The sequence below is a fragment of the Vulpes vulpes genome, chromosome 12, assembly GCF_048418805.1.
Source record: "Vulpes vulpes isolate BD-2025 chromosome 12, VulVul3, whole genome shotgun sequence".
Taxonomy (NCBI): Eukaryota; Metazoa; Chordata; class Mammalia; order Carnivora; family Canidae; genus Vulpes; species Vulpes vulpes.
In genome coordinates this window covers 113311845-113335283 of record NC_132791.1, presented here as the reverse complement: position 1 = coordinate 113335283, position 23439 = coordinate 113311845, and the positions used below count along the sequence as shown (strand labels likewise).

The window sequence follows — 23439 nt, the reverse complement described above, 5'->3', positions numbered from 1 at the left end:
GTGGGTTCACAGTTAAAAACTATTATTTGTAGGCATAGAAATAAAGTTTCAGGTCAAAGAGTTTTAACTGTTTGTGTTGAGTGGAGCACTTTAAATTAGGCTTAGTTTTATATGAACAGTCAATAACAACTTTTACTCAAAATTAAGCAGTGCTCGAAGTTTTTAACAGTGTATTAATAGATAAAATAGTTCTTGTTGATTCCAATGAGATGAAGTGAACTTGGATTTTAGAAATTAAACAAATTATTCAAGAATTCAAATAGAACCGTGACCTTAGGAGCCAGGAAAGCTAAGTTCAAGTCTTGTCCTGAATATCTTCACAGTAATTGCCCAATATCTGTTCCTTCAAATGTCCCCTTTACAAAGATCAGATAATATCACATGGATATTATGCAGACAAACAAGATAATAGTAAGAAAGGACAGCTTTAACCCTTTGGGAGAAATCTACCATAGAAATATAAAGGACAGTTATTTTTATTATGCCAGAATTAGCTAGAGTTTACATTCAGTTCTAGCCATCCAACAAAATACGAATTCGGAAATAGTTTAAAGAAGAGCCATTTAATAATTGAAAGTTCTAGAAATAGATATAACTAAAGAAGATTAGAGGAACTGATATTATTTATCCTATTAGAGGAATGGCTGAAGGAGCGTAAAATAATGGTTTAGGATTAGAGCAACAGTTCTTAAAGTGTGGTCCCAGGACCAAAAGCAGCAGCATCACCTGAGAACCTGATAGAAATGCAAATCCTAGGTTTCTACCTCAGACCTACAGAATCAGAAACTCTTGGGAAAGGACCCAGGAACCTATGGTTCAACAGTTCTCCAAGATGATCCTGATGCACATTCCAGGATAAGAACCCTTTAGAGAATAGGAGTGTGGTCTCAAGTAAGAATGAACAGTGTTAATTATTGGAACAGAAAAGAAGGGAGCTGTAGATCCTTGACTGTTGAATCTTCTCCCCCTGGTCAAAGCTACCAAATAGTGCCACATGAGCATGAGGAAAACTTGGGCGAAAGACAGTACAGAAGCCATCCAGAGAGGTCTCTTTTCTCTTCTTTCTTTTTCTTTTTCTTTTTCTTTTTTTTCTTTCAAGGAAAGTTCTGAGCCCTGGTAACTACATGTGGTGGTATCCTCAGATGGAATTTTAACACAGGTTTATTCAAAGATGAAGTCCCAAGAGAACAGTCACATGAGAAACAAACCACATGTACACACCAAAATCAAGTATCTTTGGCTCTGAAATAGTTCCTAATTAGTGGAAAGAGCCATAACTTTCTAGAAAATCAGTTTGGGGGGGGAGGGAATGCCAACAAAAAAAACAGGAAAGAAAAAGAGCAAGAGAAGAAGAGATGGAAGAGAAAGGAAAGAAGGTGGAAAGAAAAAAAGGAAAGAGCAAGAGAAAATGGGGTACAGAGAAAGAATTGCCAGTCTCAGCACAGAAGTAATGAGAAAAAGAATCAAAAGAGGACTTTCAGTGCTTCTGGATAGCATTACCATCCAATAATACAGTACAGTGGAGTCTTGCTAAGAATTCTGTCCTCTGGGGCCAGACTGTGGAACTGCTTTATCATGAATTTCAATTCATTTTAACAATTTGAATTGAGTTGAAATGCCCTGCTATGTATCTTTAGGCACTTTGGTAACCAAACTCCTGAATAAGTGCCAGACCATACTCACCTTATATAACTCCCTCTCCTCTTACAGAGAACTGTGACTACAGTGAGGAATCAAGTCTTTTTTTTTTTTTTTTGACACATTTACTTTTACTTTATTATGTGGAATAGATAAGTGCAAAGATGAGTGGACATATTCATATCTTTATGTATTATGGACAAAAGATTTCCAGCTTTCTTTATTGGGAAGCTCTTCTTTCAAGGAAGGTCATTTATCAACCCAAACAGAGCAAGAAAGGAGAAAATCCAGTTATTTAAAACATCAACACATACATTAGTGATCTCAATTCCTTACATATGAAATGTCCTTCTTTTGATTACCTGACCCAAAATATTGATCCCAAACCCTTTGCTACTCATCATTCATTTAGATGGCTGCTTCCCAGCATCATTAGTTATTAAAAGAAACATGTAAATGTAACAATATAAATATGAGACCAAATTTTAAAAATGCTTAAAATGTGCCAAATTAACTCTACTTATTTCTTTGACAGTTATTAGACTGATAGTTTTGGGAGATGACATTTGGGATCCTAACTTCCACAAGTCACTCTACAAGGCTTCCTGAGATCTCCTTTGGGAAAGTTTGAGTCAAATATGTGAGTAAGATGACTTTGAGAGCAATATCTGATATATCAGATATCTTAATTGAGATTAAAAAAAGATACAAAGAGACAGAATAATGGGCTGCATCTAAGGATGAGAAAAATGATGTTTGACAGCGGCATGTATAAAATAGACATGAGTGTTTTAATAGAGAGTAAGATGATATGGGTCAACACTGCTAAATGGTTGCCAGGAAGATTAATATGAGGCTTTGTTCACAGAAATCTAGTACTCAGAAAAAAAAATCCCTTTGTAAAAAGTGATCATCACATTTTACTCTCTATTGGTCATTCTACATCTAGACAATCACATTTAATTCTGAGTGGCACATTTTAAAAGGCAAATAAGCAAATGAGAGTGTGGAGACTAACAAAAATATTTCAGGTATTTGAAACAGTGCTCTGGGAAGAGTGATGGAAGGTGCTAGGGCCATGTAGCCTAGAAAGTAGGAGATTCTGGAAAGCATAGCATTTCTTCCTTTAGATATCTGTAGTAGAAGAAGATAGTAAAAGAGAATCAGATTTACATTCTGTCACCCACGGGTGAAACAGAATGATGGAAGAACCTCCTGTGATTAAATATAAGAAAAAAGTACTTAAACGGAGTTGTCTACAGGTGGAACTGCTAATCCACAAAGTACTCTGCTATAGGCTAGCAGACATAATTTAAGCAAAAGATGGCCTATATGGTCCTTATGGCTTCTTTACAATTGAAAGTCTATAGATCTAGAATCCAAAAGGAAATTTGGCCAAAGCAAAATCAAAAGTGCATCCTATAAACCATATTAATTTTTTGTAACATTTGCATCCCTGCTCTTCTCTATTAACCTGGGTAGTTAAAATCCAATGGGATGTAATCTTGATTGCCTGCTCTGGTTGCCAAGAGGATTTGCATTCCTAGGTCTCATGGGACTGTGGCAGTCAGAGAGATGGTTCTTGGCAGAATGCCATCCCTAAGCACTGTGCAGATAGCAGACTGGGGCACACAGCCTGTCTTGCCCCAGTCTTTCTGTAAAGGAGGCCTCTGGAGCTATTAAAAATATAATAGGCTACTGGACAAGCACAACGTTTTTAGAGACAATAAAGAGCTTGGGCAAGTTTGAACAGCAAATTTCATCTCCTACATGAGGCCTTCCTTCAAGTGGGAGATGGTTGTTTCATCTACTGCAGAGAAAACAGCACAAAGAGTCAAGCAAAATAAAGAAACAGAAATGTGTTTCGAATGAAAGAACAAGATAAAACCTCAGAAAAAAAAAACTTAATGAAATGGAGATAAGTAATTTACCCAGTAAAGAGTTCAAAGTACTGGTCATAAAGATGTCCACCGAAGTGAGGAAAAGAATGGACAAACACAATGAAAACTTCAACAGAGATGAAAAATATAAGGAAGTACCAAACAGAAGTTACAGAGCTGAAAATACAATAACCAAACTGACTACAGGGGCTTTAATAACAGGCTAGAGAAAGCAGAAGAAAGAATCAGTCAACTCAAAGACAAGGCAGTGGAATCAGAGCAGCAAAAAGAAAAAAGAAAGAAAAAAGAAAGTGAAGATAGCTTAAGGGGTAAATGGGATGACATAAAATGGATTAATATTAGTAGAGGAGTTCCAGAAGGAGAAAAGGGAAGAAATCATGTCTGAAGAAATAATAGCTGAAAATGTCCCTAACCTGGAGAAGGAAATCAACATCCAGATCCAGGGAACCCATAGAGCTCCAAGTAAGATGAAGCCAAAGAGACTTCACCAAGGCACATTATAATTAAAATGTCAAAAGAGAAAATATTAAAAGTAGGAAGTAGGAAGAACTTCTTCAAACATTCTTCAAACTTTTTACCACATTTACTTTCAAGAGCTTTGTAAAGCAAGGATAAGTCAATGACTATATTTCTTATTTTACAGAAGAGCCAACTCATCCACAGAAATTTTAAAGGAAATAATTATTGATAGAATTAGATCTAGAACATGGAAACTTTATTCATGACAATAAACCTGCCAGTTGTGCTTTTGACCTTCACTAGCTGGCATGCCTTCTAAAATTCTCCCTAATATTGATTGAGATCACTAGTTGATAAATTCAAGTTCATTGAGTGTTAGCCAAAGCTATAACCCATTATTCTATAAACACGGTAGTACTTTATAAGACATAGCAAGTGTTTGGTCATATTCTAGGTGAATTAGGAAGTTGTAAAGGATTCTTCTCTAGAGGTCTTCAAGATATTGTGACAATTCTATTGGGTAGGTCATATTTCTCCACTAAACTATCAGTTATCATACCTTGGATAGAGTAAGAGGAAACTCTGGGATTCAGGAAATGCTAATGACTTCACTTGTGTATTACAATGCCAGCACATTTTCATTTCCTTCATTGTACTGCTCTGAGTTATGATATCATTCTCCTCAATGCCACACTTGACCCCATGTAGTAATAGTGGTGTACTGCTCACAATCTTTATGCATCAGCAAAACCCAAAAGAGTCTTTTTAATCCTTGGGTTTATTACAAGTTTAACACTAATCAGATTTACCTGATGTCAGCAAATAACCCTAGTCTTTTGGCAACTAATATTCCAATAATAATCATAATGATAATGATCAGAAGTTTGAGAGAAGAAACCTCAGGTGAGAGTTCTGTGATGTGTTCACTCAAGTGACTTAGTAACTAGATTCAGAGGGTACAACCAGAGCTAAATTTTAGCCTCATGTCCCATGTGATTCTTTTAAAAGGTTTTATTTATTTATTTAGAGGGCACAAGCAGGGGGAGGGGCAGAGGGAAAGGGATAAAGGACCTCAAGTAGACTCCATGTTGAGCATGGAGCCCAACACAGGGTCCATGCGATTTCTTTTTTACCAGTAAAGACTAATATGAAAAGTCTTATCCTTAGAGAACTCTCCTCTCTAGGCACACACCTATCTAGGGATCCCCAGTACTCTGAGACTCACTCCACTACCCTTACAGCTCTTTCACATTGTGAAATTCAGGGGGTTCAGTCAAACCAGGATAGCAAATCTCTCAAAGTGTTGGATCAGATGGTGGTCAATATATGCATGGGGTAAGTTATGCATAGTAGGTAACAATAATCACACACACACACACACACACACACACACACACACACACACATCTCTTTCAGGACTGGTTTGCCTGAATCTTGGCATTGTGTAATGTCAAGTGACTTTAAAATGTGATTATCTTAGCCTCCTGAATGGAGAGACAGTGAACTGGAGAAAAAATGGGCATAAGATGATCATTTAAGATCATTTAACATTCCACATTTTGCGAGCTATACAGTGTCATCCTTGCGGCTTACAGATGCCAGCAGTCTTAGATCAATTAAGTACAGCATCCCCTCCCCACAGCTTCCTTTATGAAAACCGAATATACTAACAGAATGTTGATAATAGCAAGGATTTTGCTAAATATCCATTTTTTATTTTTAAGAGTATCCCTATTTAAAATGTTGGAGCCTAAAAATATACACAAAACAAATGTTGATGCATTTCAGGGCTTGCATGTTATGATTTCCTCATTGCATCTGGTAACTGCATGTTATTAGCTACACTTGGTACAACTCGATACAGCTTGACATATTCTGGGATTTATTAAAATGTAAATGACAAAGCAGAAAAGAATGTTCAGACAATTGGATTACTCCATTGACTGAATGTTCCAATACTGTATCTATTTTTGTCAAAGCAATGGTGGCTCCTGCTGTGGAATGCTGAATGGAATATTCCATTGCAGGGCACGGGGAGAACTTGCATAAAAGAAATTGAAACCTAATCGTCGAATTTTTAATTCACTTCTCCAAAAGCAACAGATTGCCAATACTTTCTAAAAGAAATTATGATAATTTTGGCACATAATTATTGGAAGATTATCATTCACAGCTATGTATTCAGCATCTATTATTGGATCTGTAACTTCATTCATGAAAACAATGATGCATTTGCTTGTTTTTGCTCTTGGCCTTGGCTTGTTTTGGTTATGAACATTATGTGATAAGCATGCATATATGTGATATGGCAGCTAATATGCACACTCCAAGAGAGACATTTTCCTGATGGGAACTGTTATTATTTATTCCAGAGAAGAGAAGGCTGGGAGGTAGGTGTCTTTAAGGACTTGAAGGGATTGGGTTTAGAGAGAATGGAGACCAGCTGTTCTTTCTCTCCACAGGGAACAACAGAAAATGGGATTAAACTATAGCGTGAGGGATTTGGGATCGAAATAAAACAGAATTTCCCAACTGTGTAGTCTCTCAAACACTGAAATATGTTCCGAAGGAACTATGTGAACATGAGTTTTATTTTGATGCTTAAAAAATGGAAAGGCACATTTTCACTACGTGGTCTTGTACGGATGGAGAAGAGTGAACTCTGGTTCCTGGATTCTCTTGATCTCTGAGCAGAACCTACAAATGGGGAGTGGTGGTTGCAAAAAGAAAGGTAACTTTTTCTTAATGGTAGTTATTTTTCAGAGTCAGCTTTTCTCATGGGGCCAGACTGGAAATTTTTACCTGTGCTCTGAAATGTTAAACTCAATGGAATGTCCTGTAACAAGGTGGGTGGGACGGAGAACGTGAGAGCACAATGCTCTCTTATTTTCTCCTCCTACTATCCTATAATTTCTGCTGTTAAGGAGTTCAAGTTTAAAGGCAAAATGTCCTTTCTAGTGATGTGTGGAGTTCAACATATGCATATTGATTTTTTGAATGTGGTTAGGGCCCCTGGGAACCTGAGTTCTCTCTTTACAGTGAAATTATCTATCTGTTCATCGAGAGAAGTATATATATTCCCCCAAAAAGTTATACCCTCTCTTTACAGATATATAAAGTTATACCCTCTCTTTACAGATTATATATATATATATATATATATATATAGAGAGAGAGAGAGAGAGAGAGAGTTGTGTATATCCCCCCAAAAGAAGTTGTACTCTAACAAAATAAATCTATAGTGCTCACATTTGATTAGCAAGAAAATTTGAGTACATGGGATTAAAACTGGTCCGAATTCAAGCTTACGTTAAAAAAACCTTGACCACAGTGGAGATTGGTTGTCTCTTGACTTGGGGAAAATTATTTTCTATTTCCCTGAGATAGCTTAGTGGGACAACAAGAGAGTGGTGTTAGAGTCAAAAGCCTGGGATCAGGTCTTAGTCATAAACTGGCTGTTTGACCTGGACACCTTAAGTAACTCTTAAGTACCAGTATTCTGAGGAATAAAAAGTAAAATGTGGATATATTAGATGATTTTAAAGTTTCTTTTTTTGATTTAAATAGGCTATCAATCACCAATACCAAAAGCTCTTAATCTCTAAACTCACCCCAAGATTATGTCCTCATAAATGAATGGTTCTCAACTTTAGCTACACATTTTTAATCACATGGGGAGCCTTAAGAGAACCCCAATTCCCAGGCCATGCCTCACACCAGTTAAATTAGAGCCTTTTGAAGAAAGACCCAGGTATCCCATATCTTTTAAACCCCCTGGGTCGTTACATCATGTAACCAATGTTGAAAACTTTTGCTTTGGGTACAAGGCAGGGAGAAGAACTGAAATAATATTAATGGTTCATTATGAGCACAGGAATTGTGTCCATATTGTTACTTCCTATATCCTCAGGACCTAACAAAATGTCTGGGACATAGTAGGTGCTCAGGAAATGATCAAAAGTTTTAGTGCACTTTGGTCAATTCCTAAAAGAAGTAGGGCTTATCAAATCTGGTATCTACTTTGATCATTTTCACTTTGATCTTATTCACTGAATAGGAACTCAATTTTCTTTTTTTAAAAAAAGATTTTATTGATTTATTCATGAGAGATAGAGAGAGAGAGAGAGAGAGAGAGAGGCAGAAACACAGGCAGAGGGAGAAGCAGACTCCATGCAGGAAGCCTGATGTGGGTGGGACTCAATCCTGGGTCTCCAGGATCAGGCCCTGGGCCGAAGTACAGCGCTAAACCCCTGACCCACCCGGGCTGCCCAAGAACTCAATTTTCTACTATTGGTTAGCTGTGTAAACAATGAAGGAAAGAGAAATAATGGGTAATCCCATTGCACTGATACAATGCAATGTATCCTTGAGATGAAAGTGAGGAAATCGTCTATCACCACATCCTCCAGAGAAGAGGCCCTTTGGAATCTAAAGACATGTCTCCTACATGACTCCACACATCTAGGTGAAAATGAATAAAATGAAATGTCTAAGAATCCAGATGTGTCATTCATTCATCCGGCAGATAATGATGAAGTACTTACAGTGTACCATGCACTATGACAGCCCATCGTTGACTTTGTCAATGGGGGTTTTATACTAGAATTAAACCTCTCTAACTGACATCTTACCATGTAATGAGTTAATTTCCTCCATATGTATATAGTACATTTTTTAATTGTATATCATCCTTGGGAAAACTGTAGAAATAGTCACTCAATTTTTTTGCTCTGAGGTTTAGATGGCAAATTCCAGTTTAAAAAGCCTGCAAATCTAGGGGATGAAATGACAAGCAAACATAATACTTGTCTTTCAGGACAGTATTATCCAATAGAACTTCATCAATGATAGAATTGTTTTGCATTTGTGCTGCTCAACAGGGTGGCCACTAGTCACATCTGACTACTGAGCCCTTGAGATATGGCCAGTGCCATTGAGAAACCGAATTTTTAATTTCCTTCAATATTAGCAAACTTATATTGCAGTAGCCACCTGTGGCAAGTGGCTCCCCTACTCAACAAGGTAGGTCTAGAATTTCACATTCAAATGGAGGAGGCTAGCATATAAATTATCATAATCTGGGTGACAAGGGATATATGAAGTAAGCACAGAATGCTATAAAAACTTCTACATGAGGAAGCCCGTCCTAGGCAGGGGTAGTGGTAATGAACTAGGGTGGAAATTTCCAAGAGGAAGTGACTTCCAGAATAAGACCTTAAGGACAAGAGAATGAGTCTGGAAGGGTAGTGGAAATAGTACTAAGCAGAAGGTTTAAGTGTGTGAGAAAGCCCAGAAAGTAAAAAGAACAATAAGAAATGGCAAAAAGACATGGCAAGAACCTAGAAAAGGCAGTGGAAAACAGGTACTTGATAAGTCCAGACAGGGATGCTGGGGCCAGGATTCAGGATATGAAGGGCTTTAGGTGTCACAATATTCCAAGGGCAATGGGAAGCCAGGGAAAAGTTTGAAACTGTGGAATGATATGATCATGTCTGTGGTTTAGAGAGATTTCCCTGGCTGCTGCTTGGCAACATGAAGGGGAAAACTAGAGGCATGACTCAGTAGTCCAGGTGAGAAATGCAGGCTGTCTTAACTACAGTTGCACAGAAGAGGAAAAGAAGCAGATGTATTTGAAAAAAGAAGAAGGGAAAATCTAAATGATTGTCCTAAGTGATTGGCCATGACAGGTGGAAGGAGAAAAGACAAGGACCACCCCTTGCTTTCTGACCTGGGTAGATGATGGTTCCATTTATTGAAAGGCCAATATGAGATTATGAGATATTGTCTCTAAATTTAAGTTTTTCCCATCACATCAGATCAACTGCTCCTGGTGGATCCTGAAACCAGCTTTAAAAACAAACCAGTTATGAGAGCATACTCTTCCAAGAAATCAACACAAGTTCACAGTTGATACAACATTGCTTTTATTGGGGATTCAAGGGACATATGACAAAGTCTCATAAAATGTCAACAAAGTCACATTTTGTGCTTGGCCACTCTTTAAAAAAAAACCTGTTTATTTATGAACTCACTTAATGAGAACTGTGTGAGATGCGGCCAATAATCATCATTTTGAAAACAGGACAACCTGAGCTAAAAGGAGGTCTAAGTCTGACAATGCCAGATTTTTACATGGAAATTTACAACAGTCAAATATTCAGGTACTTTCAAACGTCTAAATGTTTATCCTTAAGTAGATTTAGCTTAACTGACTCCTTCAAGACAGAATTGTATATTGAACCCCTGTGTTATCCAGCTGACCACTTTATTAATCATTACTAAATGCCAACTAAATGCAAAGGAGCTGGTAAAGAAGAGTGAGATTTCCTCAATTCTAGCTTTTTAGGGCTGAAGTATTCTTGAGTTCGTTACATGGATAAGTGAGGATTAAAATAGCAAATAACCATTGATATTTTCAAAAACATAAGGACTATTGAAACAGTCATGTATAAATATTCATGCAGAAGCACTTACAAATACATACTGTGCATAAAATTGGGTAAGAAAAGGCTCATTAGAAGATCCGATTTGTTTAGGTGAGCTAAGAATTTCAAATAACTTAAGAATGTCATTGAAGACATTATACACATAACCTGAGCCATTATGTGTTCTCTGGGGATGGATTATTGACAGCTTATGCATCAAAAGATGTTAGTTCATAACAGGCTATTTTTCACATTGAGGTGGGAAGCCAAAGAGGTGAAAAACTGAAACAATCTACTAGGTGCAATGATCATCCAGAAACAATGCTTTCTTTGATCAAATTCAAATTTGTCCTTCATTTAGGCAGGGTGGAGTAGTTCAAGAGCCTCTGAAAGGAGACTGGACAGCCTGGTTTCTGGACCTAGCTCAGCCACACTCAAATGTGTGATCTTCCGTAAGTCGCTCTAACTTTGATTTGTCATCTGTAGAAAAGCACATTGCAACAGATGACCTTTAAGTGCCCCCCTCTTTTTTTAATTCTCAAGAATTTGAGATTTCATGCAGAACACAGCGAACAATTTCCTCAATGTCTGGCAAAAAAAAAAAAAAAAAAGCAGCAAAAACAACAAAAAGCCTAAAATGCTGATAAACTCTATTACCCAATTCTTTCAATTTTCTATCATGAAAATTCTTTCCATGATTTTAGCAGAAAACAGAAAAGATTGAAGGGATAACTGAATGACCTATTTGTTTACTGTAAAAAACTATTGAGGAATATTGAAGTGGTAATACTGCAACATTGATCGCAATATTGTGATTTAGTGCTTTTAGATCAGGAGCTTTATGATCACAGTTCTGAATGTGAACCCTGTATATGGTAGTTTGGCAAGTTACTTGACCTCATTAAACCTTATCTTTAAAACAGGGATAATAATACCGATTTTGCAGGGTTGTTCTGAATTGCAGGCTTAGGTGGGTTCCTATGTAAAATGCTTAACAGAGTAAGAACTCAGTGAATACCAATTACTATTAAGTTAACAGAAAAATCATAAGTTCTTGCATTACCACCAATCATTCTCACTTGCTTTAATGGCAAAGAGATACGATGATAATTCTAGGGACACCCAGGGTGGGAGAGGGGAAGCGTGTGTGTGGAGTCCTTAATATATATATATATATATATATATATATATATGCACTGAATGTCAATTAGACATGTATATTCATAATTCCTTAAATTCATCACATAGATTTGTTCCTCCATGGCTGTGCTCGCAATATTCCATTCATTTAAAGGACTCTATTTAAAAAATAAATAAATAAAAATAAAGGACTCTATTTTCTCTTTCCTTTCCATTTATCTGAATCTTTAATATCCCTTTTTTAAAAATAGGCTCCACACCCAACATTGGGCTTAAACTCACAACCCTGAGATTAAGAGTCACATGCTCCAACTAAGCCAGCCAGGTGCCCCTAAATCTTTCACACTCTGTTAAAAAAATAAATAAAAAAATTAAAAAAAAAGAAAAAAATCTTTAACACTCTGTAAGATTCATTTTGTATTTTCCTCCTTTGCGAACTTCCTTCCCTAAATTGACTGGTTTTGCCCAGATGATGGTGAACTCCTCTGAGTTCTTTGTTTATATCTTTTGTTGTGATCTTGACATCTACAGACCTGATTTGTTACTATCCTTTCAAAAGTTTACCTATTTCTGTTGAACTAGATTTACACTCTTTAGAGGCAGTGACCATGTCTTACAGAACCTATCTTGTTTGATTAAAAGAATGGTTCATTGGTGGGTGTCAGGTAGGATAATGTGGTATCTCTTGGCTGCCTTATGAGTTTCCACCATTATTTTAGCCTTTGGATTGTCTCTCATTGCCCTGCTATTTCAAAAGTACTTTATATTCCCTTGGGTCACTCTTCAGATTAAACCACATGTGGTTAAAAAACTGATCTACTTACAGCATTAATTTCACTCCTTGAAACATGAACACATTTGTGCGATTTTCTATTTTAAAAATCGGTGCATTAAGAAGCATATTCATACTGGGGATATATTTGAGAAATGAATGTCACATTGAATTAAAATACAAACAGAGGAATACACAAGAGGAAGGGAAAGTCCTTGGCTCCTGAGAAATCTAGATGTCACCATGAAGTTTTTTGCTGTTTCTTGAAAAGATTGCCTGGTGTTCTGGGAGTTCTATTGCCTGAAATCGCACCATTTAGGGGGCTGCTTAGCAGGAGAGGTGTCTTCAGGTGATCGCTTCCTTTGTCTCAACTTCATAGTTGGCTTGAGTGTCCACCAGTGCAGCTGTGGCCAGTGCCATTTTTGTTCTTTCACTGGGGAGACCTTCCTGAGGAGGGGGGCTATGGGACCAGCTGAAAGGAACATCGACACAACTACAAAAATAACAGAACATGTCACAGAAAGTTATCACATTGACTATTCGATAGAAATAAGCAAACGTAAGGGTACTTTGGGGGCCATGCTATTTCTAAGCACATGTGAAATGCTGCATCACCACGAAGATGTAGCGCTCTCTCACTGTTCACGTCGCTCGAGGATCAGCCAAGCAACAGCACTGCTTGAGTGTGTGAGCACCCCGCACTAATCAGTCTGGGGAGAAAACGCTCCGTAAGAAAAGCTTCAGGTTTATCCAACAGGCAACTTACTGAAATACGACACGTAGGAAAACCACAAAAGAACACAGGACATTAAGGACAAATTCAAAGAAATCTAAAGACTAAAGGCAAAATAAAATGACTATGGATACAGAAGTGCTTAGCAACACAGAAGCGAATGAAGTCACTGGAATTGTTAGGAGTTAATGTCAGTTCCTCGCATTTGTCTTTGTATTTCTAGTGCCTGGTTCAGAGCATGACACATTTTGCCCAGTGGAAGACAGAAGGAAAGGAAAAACAAAAGGGAGGGAAAAATAAGGAAGGAAGGAAGGAAGGAAGGAAGGAAGGAAGGAAGGAAGGAAGGTAGGTGGGAAGGGAGGGAGGGAGAGAAGACAGAATGGAGGTGGAGGGAGGGAGAGGAAGGAAGAGAGAAGAGAAAGGTTTCTGAAATGTGCAAGTGGTAGAGGGACACAGTGTGCAAAGAGAAAAAGCAGGGTGCCAGCTCATTCAAAGACTTGGAAGCCAGGAAGAACGGGCTTGCCTAATTCAAGGAGAGATCATACATTCGGAGTGGCTTTAGAAAATAGGGCAGGGCAATTTTCAGGAGGTTTTGAACATGCTAAGATTTAATTTCGGAAGCGTGGTGTGTGAATGTGACTATTGTGGGTTTTGAAGAGAATATTAATATGATTCAGAGGAATCAAATGGAAAGAGAAATGTAAAACTCAAAGGCATCAACCCAATGGGGTAAAACAAAACCACGCTGCAAGAAATTAAATGAAGGCAGAAGGACTGAAGAATATGGTCTTAAAATAGAAAGGCAGGTGCTTGTCTGGGTTTCTTCTGTGTTAATGCTGAAGGACATGGGCTTAGAAGTCAGATCAAGAATTTTCTTCTCCCACTGTGTAGCTTTTTTCATTCTTCAGCTGTTCCTCCTTTCTGTCACTGCCCTTCCTGAAAATGAACTTCAGCCTTTACTGTTTTAGCAGCAAGGCAAAATATGTTAGTAAATAAAGCACCTGGAGGTGGAATCAAATATAACTTTAAAAGACAACTGTTGGTACAAATGGACTCCGGATTGAAGGATCTTGGAGTTGTTCTTCTATTTCTATACTTTAGAGTAGCTTCGAAGATTCTTAAAGCTGTAAAAACATTTAGAGACCAACTAATCCAACCCACTCATTTTGCAGATAAGGGTATTTGGGAAGAGCTGTATTAATGTTTCTTTTATTCTACAAAAGTTGTTATGAATGAAATATACTTTGCAGGTGGATTTTAATTTAACTAAAGCCTTTATTGTCAGCCTCTTCATTATGCCAGCACAATGAAGTTGCATAATGAGTTAGGCACAGCGAGAGGGATGTGCTACCCCATATCACTGATATACTGCCACAGATCTGCCCTAAACACTTTGGATACACTGAAGATGCGTCTCTAAACAGCAGGTATAATGTTTGTCTTCTAAAACCTAATAAATAACTCAGTGTTACGTATTGTTAACAGGTATTTTTCTGTTCTGACCAAGCCTGAGACAATGGATCCTAGATGAGAAACTAAAAATGTATCTTACAGATTTTACAACTCGGTATTTTATGAACATGGTTTGGGACAGTGGGGTGCTAAGCTCTTGATGCACGTGTGTAAGACTCATTTGTGAATAAATTAAAATGTTACTGGAGTAAGGAAGGATGGTTCGCACAATTTTTTGGTGACTCCTTTGGGTAGTGTACTAATGGAAAGTCCTTGCATACATGAGCAAATGAAAAGTAAAGCAATGCATTGCTTTGGTGTTGCATAGATACAGCCCATGTAAAATTCCCCCTTTATAACATGGGTCCCATCATTAAAATGAATTTTGAGGAATAAATAGTATAAAAATATGAGCCACCGTATTTTGGTGTCTATTATGAGTCAAACGTTTAACAAATCAGCCTTCTTTGGGGCCTCTGCCTACTTAATTGGAATGAGTAATATCTTGCATCATCTCAACATGAGCATGAGCTCCCTTGGAATCTTTTTTGTCTCCCAAACATATAAGCATAAATTGGGACCCTTGCGTAGCCTTGCTCAGGGTCCCTCTGTGATCTGACGGGTAATGATTCTCCAAATTTGCATCAAGAGCATCTCCACCTACTGAGCATATAGCAAGTGCCACGCACCAGGCTGACCAATCAACTCACTGTTGCACTGCCTGGGTTTTTCCTTAATAGCTAGATCTTCGGGGGCCAGCTCCTTGGTGGGGAGGGGGTCTTCAGTCCAACGGAACACCATGTCAAGACACCAAAAGGGAAGTTGATGTTAGTGCACAAATGACTTAAGGCAGAGCTTCAGTTATTCATCATGCGCCATGCAAAATGGAGGAAAAATGGGAAAGAACTTGTTTACTACTGTTATGATTTTGGTCACTTTGATTAAATTAAAATTATCTCTGCCTAAAGTCATTTCCCTGGCATTTTATCTCATCCCAGTAAAGGAAATGGATTTCTTGTGAATAAGATTTACTATTCTAATATTCTCCATTACTTCACAAATTGTCCAAAGTCTGGATAAAGGCTAAATCAGTAAAGAGTAGGCAATATTTTACAACTAAATCAAGTGTCCACAAATGATAACCCTCTTAGAGATCATTACTTTCCAACATCTAGGTCACACACATTCATTCATTCTTACATGAAAACACAGACCGTAGAGCCCTTGTATTCTAATATTAATTGGCGAGGAATTTTTTTAAAAGCCGATTTTAAGAACATTCTACTCAGGAGCCATTTCAAATGATGAGAAATGCCCATGAAAAAAAAAATCTCAAGTAGGCAACATGTAAAGCAACACACAACTATATGCACATTAGTATAATTACACATTGCAAATTATATCGGATGCATCTAATATCTAATTTTTTGAAAGCTGATTCCACTTGAGATTTCAATAACAGCATCAACATTTTGCAGGTGGCTCCTTCTGTATAGTATCCAGAGGGAATTATTCCTCTAATGTGCTTACAAACCTCAAGTAAAAGCCGAAGCTCTTTCTGAAAGGACCAATGAACAATGAAACTGGGAGTATTACCTTGATACATTAAGCAAGGGAGGGGGACGATTCCACCAAATATAATATTCAGCATGGTTATTTATCCTATGCCTTCTGTGCCTTGCATGCTTATTTGCTTCAAGCAAGATGAAGTAAACTTAAACAGAAGCCTCATTAGAAAATGTGGAGGAGGCTTTATATATATATATATATATATATATATATATATATATATATATATTCTGCGGCAATGATATGAAAAGCAAAGGGGTTGGCGATGTTTTTAGAACACCTGATAAAAGAGAAATGTGCAACTGAATGGAGGATTACACCTTTGACTGGAAACAGCCCTACATTAAATTCTGTTCTTACAGAACCCATGATTAATTTGTTCTAAAGAGGATGCCATATCAAAGCTCCATTTTGAGGAACAGGCTTTTGTCCTCATCTTTCTGTATGAATCAATCAATTATCAAATAGCCAAATATGTATTTGCGATCTTGGAGAATGGAGCATATTATTCAAGTTGATTGGATCCATTTTCTTGATTCCTCCTTAAAGATCTTTCTGCTAATTAGCCAGGGTTACTATCGAATTATTTAATTATCTGCACTTTTGTGCAATGAAATATGTTGTCATATCACATACTTTATCATGCTGCTGTGTTCACACTTAATGATGCTTCTATAGTTAGCAGTTTCCTTTGTTCTGCTCAGTAAGTGGTTTTAGAAAGGGGGTGGGCCAGGAAGGAGGAGCCTTGGGGTTTGTAAAATAAAATCATACATTCCTGGTGCACATGCAAAACTTTATGCATTTACATGAATCTCTTTTTAGAAATTAAGTTGCAATTCCATTTGGAATAAGCTAAGAGGCACATGTCGAGGACTTCGAAGGCAGCCAGAACCGTATTACTATACCCTGGACAAGTCTCCAATGCATTTCCACTGCAGTGCAATGAGAAAGCGATTTAATTTTTTTTTTTTAATCAGCAAGGAATGTCTTTAACAAGGAAGAAGTAAATTATGATAATTACTCTGAATGGTCGGATCCTTGAGCATTACTAATTAGCATTTATTGCCTGGATTATAGAACAATACATGTGAAACCGAACTGCGATTGCTCTTTTACGTTGAAGAACTGAAAAAGGCAATGGAGCAAAAACAAGCCGTATCATCAGGACTATAAGTCTCGTAGTTTCCATCTCCTTGAGGCCGGACGGAATTCCTCACTTTTGAAATACACAAATGTGGCCCCTCGATATTTCTGGCCCATTCATTTTTTGTGTCGGGCACATATTTACATATGATATCATAGTCATGAGAGACAAAATGAGAGGAGAAGCATTTTGGCTATGATGTCATTAGGGGACAGTTTTATCCATTGTGAGAGTTTAACAATAAAGAGCACAAAACTCGCCATTTCAGAAAACATACATTTTTCCGTAGAAATTTTGGCTAAAATAATGAAACAAAGAACTCATTAGTGAATAAAATTTTACATTCACCTCCCCACTTTATCTTAAGGGGACGAGAGTTGCAAATAATTGAGAAGAAGCGATTGGTGTGTGGCATGAGAGCTTTTTTTTTTTTTTTTTTTTTTTTTGCATCAGGAATTTGTAATAAAATAGATTCTGAAATTAGAAATAAATGAGATATTAATCAACGGAGTAACATCAGTCATGTAAATAAATGCCACTCAAATAATTTGGCAACTGAAATTGCCAAATAACCTGGTAGGTAGGAGAGAAAGAGGAAAATTAACCATCCATCACCCCCCTACACCCGAGTCTCACGGGTGCCTCCACACCCCACTACAGCGAAGGAAAAGGACATGGTAAATATAAAGCCAGTGCTAAATACAGTCCCTAGTCTTGCCAATACCTTCCATGGATCCCCTCCCCTGATCCTTTTTAGTTTGAAAGAATAAGTTTGACTAAATCTGTGAGGAGATTAAACAGGCTGGTGATAAAAATTAATTCTGCTGAATGAGCAAATGCATTTGGATGGCAGAGATGCAAATAAGATAATACTTTTCTTTTCCTTTGACATACCGAGCGGATTAGTTTAGAATGTTAAATTTGATTTTATTAGAATATATTAGCAGTGTTTTAATTAATACCAATCAAACATTTTCTTTCCCTGGGGCTTGATGTGTTCCTAACGCTTTCTAAATCATCTGTTATTTCTCCATCAAAAACCACCCCCACCACTACCAAATTACCAAAGCCTTTTGTTACATTCTTCATCATTTCACTGTATTCGTCAGAAAACTGTTTACCTAAAGGTGTCTTGCCCATAAAATTAGCTCCCAGGTGCTGGATTTAAAATGAGTAGTGTTCATTAGTACAGTCGATTTTTTTTTAAAAGGTAGAATTAGAGACTCAAAAATAAACATCTTCTGTGTTTTTCTTTTGGGGAAAAATGTTGCAAAAGGAGTTTTGGCTGGTTCGTATTACTTGGCTTTCTTCTCAGTAGAGCTTCCTAGAGCTGTTACATTTCCAACTGCATTGGTTTTGAGCTGGCACTTCTTTGGAAACAGAGGCAAAAAAAAAAAAAAAAAAAAAAGGAATTAAAAAAAAAGGAGGAGGGGGAAATCTAGTTAAAAATATGGTGAACCAGTATGCCCTGTGAACTGAATTGTAACTGTGTGTTCCAAGGAGGTGCTGCATTGCATTGCACTCATTATCCATTCCTTTTCTCTCAAGCTTCCTGTCCTTCTGTGTCCGAAAGCTCCAGTTCACGTCTTTTTCTTTTCTTCCCGCAACGCAAACCGCCCCCCCCCCCAATTCTCCGCCTTATTTTTTTTTTTATCTGCCAAGCTGGATTTGCACTTTTAAAGATCAGTATCAATAATGCCCTGCTTGTTTCGGTTGCGCTCCCCCTTTAAAAGACAGCTCTCTCTAATTGATGCGTCTGGGCTAGTCTAGACTGGTAGTGATTGAACCAACCACCAATTATGTTATTCATTTCACTGAACTTCGCTGATGGGCTCGGTGAGGAAGAAGGGGTGTTGAGAAACCTGCCCTTACACTGGAGCAGTCCCCTGCTGAAATACAAAATCCTGTGTATCGTTGTGCTCTCCTAAATGCCTGTGTGATCAGTTGTGATAGCAACCTCAGGGCATGAGCAATCCACTTGAAAATATGTTAAAAAAAAAAAAAAAAGAGTGCCTTGGAATACAATCTGTATCACTTGTATTAAATTACTATCCTGTTACCCTTTAAAATCACAGAAGAATTATATCCAGCATATTTTTATTGGCCCATGCATACATTTTCATAGAATTAACTGCAGATATATTTTGACTTAGGAAAGCACCAAATGTTTTGCAAATATTTGCTATGAATCATGTGGTAATATATATCCATAAGTTAAATGGATCCCTTTCCATAAATTCCAAATACCTATGCATACACGTCCGCTAAGATGGGGAAAAATCATTAATCCATTTTACAGAAACCAAAGGATGACTTGAAAATCAAGTAACTCTTTTCTCTGAAGCCTATTCAGGCCACCAAAGACTGGAAAGTAATATTTAAATAGTACAACTACACAAGAGGTCTCAACAAAAGACATGGTGCAATTGTTGCACGGTTCATTTTCTCGATTCAGTTTTCTGATACAAAATGGTTTCTTGACTACGATTTGGAGTCAATGATTGAAATTGCAATAAACACTTAAAAAAACACACACACAGGAAAAGAACAGTTTCCTTAACCTTCCACTACACGTATAAAATGAGGTTACAGCCAATATAGAGTCTTTAAAAGAAGAAAGCATTTGAAGTCAGGGCTGATTTAGGTATTTTCCAAAAATAGAAGATAAATGTTGGCCCAAGAATACTGAAACTGTTTAAATAAAATTGGAATCTCTCACAACAAAGGAAAGGTAAGTTACTGTTTCTCTTCTTCAACTAGGAGATAGATCTGAATCACTAAAATCATTCTGCCACGAAAAGTTACGTTTTCAGAAAACTGCAAACTACGTAAACAATTATCCTAAGAGAAGATCATTTTAAATGCACATTTTGGTGTTATCAATAACTTTGTTGGATTGAATGTAAATCCTGATAAATTTTTTCCGATCTTTAAATGAAGAATAATGGGCAATGATTACTCCCCAAAGATACAACAATTGCATGTGTGTGTGCGCTGTGGTTATTTCTCTCCATTTATATATCTAGAAAATATATTTCCAATCCCTATTACTTTTAAACTCACGGTGCATAACGTTTTAAAATAGATGCCCAGCCACAGGAGGCTCTATCACTCCTCTTATTTTTTAAAATCTTGCAAAGTAATACAAATGTGGTCTTTATGAATACTGTAAATTTCATCCTCCGTGTAGAACAGCAAGGGTAGTATTTTTAGCCTGTTAATATTTTAGCCCAAACTCTTGGTCTGCGTGTTCACCATCTAGCCATATATGATACATACATGTGAGTCCCGAATGTGTACCATGTCCACATGCCCATTTTAATTGGGCACAATTTTAAGATTAACTGTTGAGTTTAAAAGTTGGAGGCACGGGGCATGCTGGGACTTCAGCTGATATGTTCTGAGGTCAAGCACCAGGTACTGAGCTGTTCTTGTTACGCTCGGATAGTACTGCGTGTTGCTCTCAAGAAATAGACCATGGTAGAGGAGTTCCACAAGCCTCAGGCTCCAATAATACACACACACACACACACACACACACACACACACACACGCACACCAGCCAACACGCTCTTATAACAGAATATATACCTACTTTAACAGAAATCCAGGAGCTGCCACTTTCTGGTCACCTGACCCCTTCCTAACAATGAAAACCTCAGAGGTGCACTCAATCACTTCAGACAAACTTTCTTTTCTTTTGTTTTTGCTTTAAAGGAAAAAGTCCCACCAAATTTCCAGGATGCAAAGGCACGACTCGCAGCTCCCAAGAGCCTAACCCGTGGATTTAAACGGTAAACATCACAAGTTAGGGTCTCAGGGATTGAGAGGAGCGCAACAAATTGTTCTTTCTTGAGACAAAGCAAAGCAAAACAAGAATGACAGGCAATTTCTGTTCCAGGTTCATGACTAAAAGGTAACAAACAGGTGGCAGGGTATCCCCTCACTCTGGAAGCTTCCTTAGGTCACAACATTTAGGTTCCATGTATATATCATATATTCAGACACACACACACGCAGGATCCGTGGACATATATACATACCTGAACACACAATCGTGAGTCTATCAGAGAAAACTCTTTGAAGCTTTGGGCAACACAGTTTTACTAAAATGAGAAACAATATGCATAGACCCAGAAATGCCCACGGTTGTTTGTTTGTTTCTTTTTATACAAACCATGGTCTAACTAACATAAGGATTAAATGCCCTTTCAAAGCTTTAACTTACAACTAGCACAGCTGACCGTATGGAAAATAGGAGGCATCTCTTTCCCCCTGGGCAAGGCATGCCGCATGCAAAATCAGAGAAATCAGGCTTTCAGAAGGAGAAGACCAAGAAGTAGGGGCTGGAGGCCATGAAAGTATAAATGCGAATAGCGTTTTAGACTCACCCATTGGAAGCGGAGCAGGGCTGCAGGCTCCCGTAACACCATTCCGAGCAAGGGGGGGAATGTGAGCTCGCAGTGCGCTAGCCTGGGCGAGGTGTTTCAATAGAGGACCGACAACGGGGCGGGGAGGGGAGGCGGGGGCAGGAAGCGTTACACCAAATCTAGAGACTGTAACTCTGTAGTTTATGCTTTGACGAGGGAGGGGAAAAAAAAAAGGCAATTTGGGGGAGGCGCAGGGAGGGGCTGGGGCTGATCGAATTTGGAAAATATTCAGTTAAAAAAAATTTTTTTTAATTCTTTTCTTTTCTTTCTTTCTTTCTTTCTTTCTTTCTTTCTTTCTTTCTTTTTTTTGAATGAGAAACCTCCCCAGAGCTGCTTTAAAAAATTTCTTCCTTCTTTCTTCAGCGTGCACTTTGCCAGTCAGTCCTGCAAACGGGGCCTCCTCTGCATCAGCTGCTTGGCTGAAGCCAAGGCCAAATCACGCAGAGCCAGCACCAGGCTGTCATTTGGGAGGCGAGGTGGGAAGGGGTGGGTGCAGGCTGGGGAGAGCCGTCTCCCCCGCCCCACTCCCGCCGCCGAACCTTGGGGAGCCTTTTGCCAATATTTCAGAGGAATCAGAAGCCTAATTCCCCTCCATCTTCGCAGAAGCTACCGGTTCTGTACCTGAGAGAGAGAGTCTCTGCCCCCCCTCCAACCCCAGTCTGCCTGGGAGCCGAGCTGTTCTGCGCCAGGGGCTCCTGTGCCGCCTCCAAAATGGGAAGAGAAGGGAGGGGAAGTGGGTGGGTAGATGACTCCTTTAAAATTTTTCTTTCCCCTTTTCCTCTCTCCTCTTTCCTTCTTCTTTTTTTCTTCTTTTTCTTTCTTTCCTCTTTCTTTTTCTATCCTTCCTTCCTTCCTTTTTTTTTCTTCTTTTATTCCAGCCTCAGCAAGGTAGATGGCTGGCAAGTCAAAGAGAATGACAAAGCAGCCCCCGCGAGGAAGGCACTGGAGGGGCCTCCAGCACTTAGTAAAAATGCTAAATATTTGGTATATATTTCTACAGGCAACTAAAACCCGTTAAAGCTCCAGGCTCTTCCCCCCCGGCTCCCCCCCCCTTTCCAAAATAGAATCACACCAGCAAGACAGCTAAATTATGCCTCCTTTACCTCCGCACAGGATCTATTCAGCATCCCCACCCCCCCTCCCCATCTTCAAGACAACTTTTTTTTTTTCTCACCTCTGTAAGGCTCTCCTCAGGCTCGATGGTCCGGTTCAGTTCAGGGTTTCTCCTTTCTCTCTCACTTTCCTTTTCCTCCCAGAAAATCTAGTCCGTCATCAACCTACCTTGCTTCTCTCCCTGTCTCAACCTCCCTCTCTCTCCCTTTTCCTTTTCCTATTAAAAATAATAATAATAATGGCCCTTTCGACATAGCAGCATGAAGTGGCTGCCTTTGAGAAAGCACATTTAATCTTTGCTGGCTCCCCTAGGCTTCGGTGAAGAAGGAGAAGGCAAGAAAAAAAAAGGGAGAGAGAGAGAAAAAAAAAAAAAAAAGATTGTAAGGGAGGCTGCTGACGGGCAGCAAGCATCAGGCACAAATCAGCGACAAGTTGAATTTTCCTAGACCACACTGCCCCCTTTCTTCTCGGCTCTCTCCCTGGGCTCCTGGAAAGCCCGAGTGTCTGGTTACAGGAGGCAACGGGTCTCCTTTTGCCAACCATGGTGCAGATTCCTCGCATGCCTGCTTAAATCTCTGGCAGAGTAAGGAATCAATATCCCCCTCTAATCACCTTTAGCTCCTCTACGGCTTCCCTGCTTTTCTGAGAATCCACTTGGCTCTC

At 38.5% G+C, this 23439-nt stretch overlaps 1 long non-coding RNA gene across 3 annotated transcripts in view; it reads right to left on the bottom strand.

The window, feature by feature from the left end:
* The window catches only part of LOC112920306 (uncharacterized), a 40018-nt gene extending 16941 nt beyond the window's left edge, over window positions 1–23077 (bottom strand). For 2 of the 3 annotated variants that reach the window (XR_011995790.1, XR_011995791.1), the window contains exon 1: window positions 21625–21735. This is a non-coding gene — a long non-coding RNA (uncharacterized lncRNA). Of the gene's footprint in view, window positions 1–21624; window positions 21736–22837 lie in introns of those variants that run through there. The other variant, XR_011995792.1, reaches the window with a different exon arrangement.
* Window positions 23078–23439: the final 362 nt, after the last annotated feature.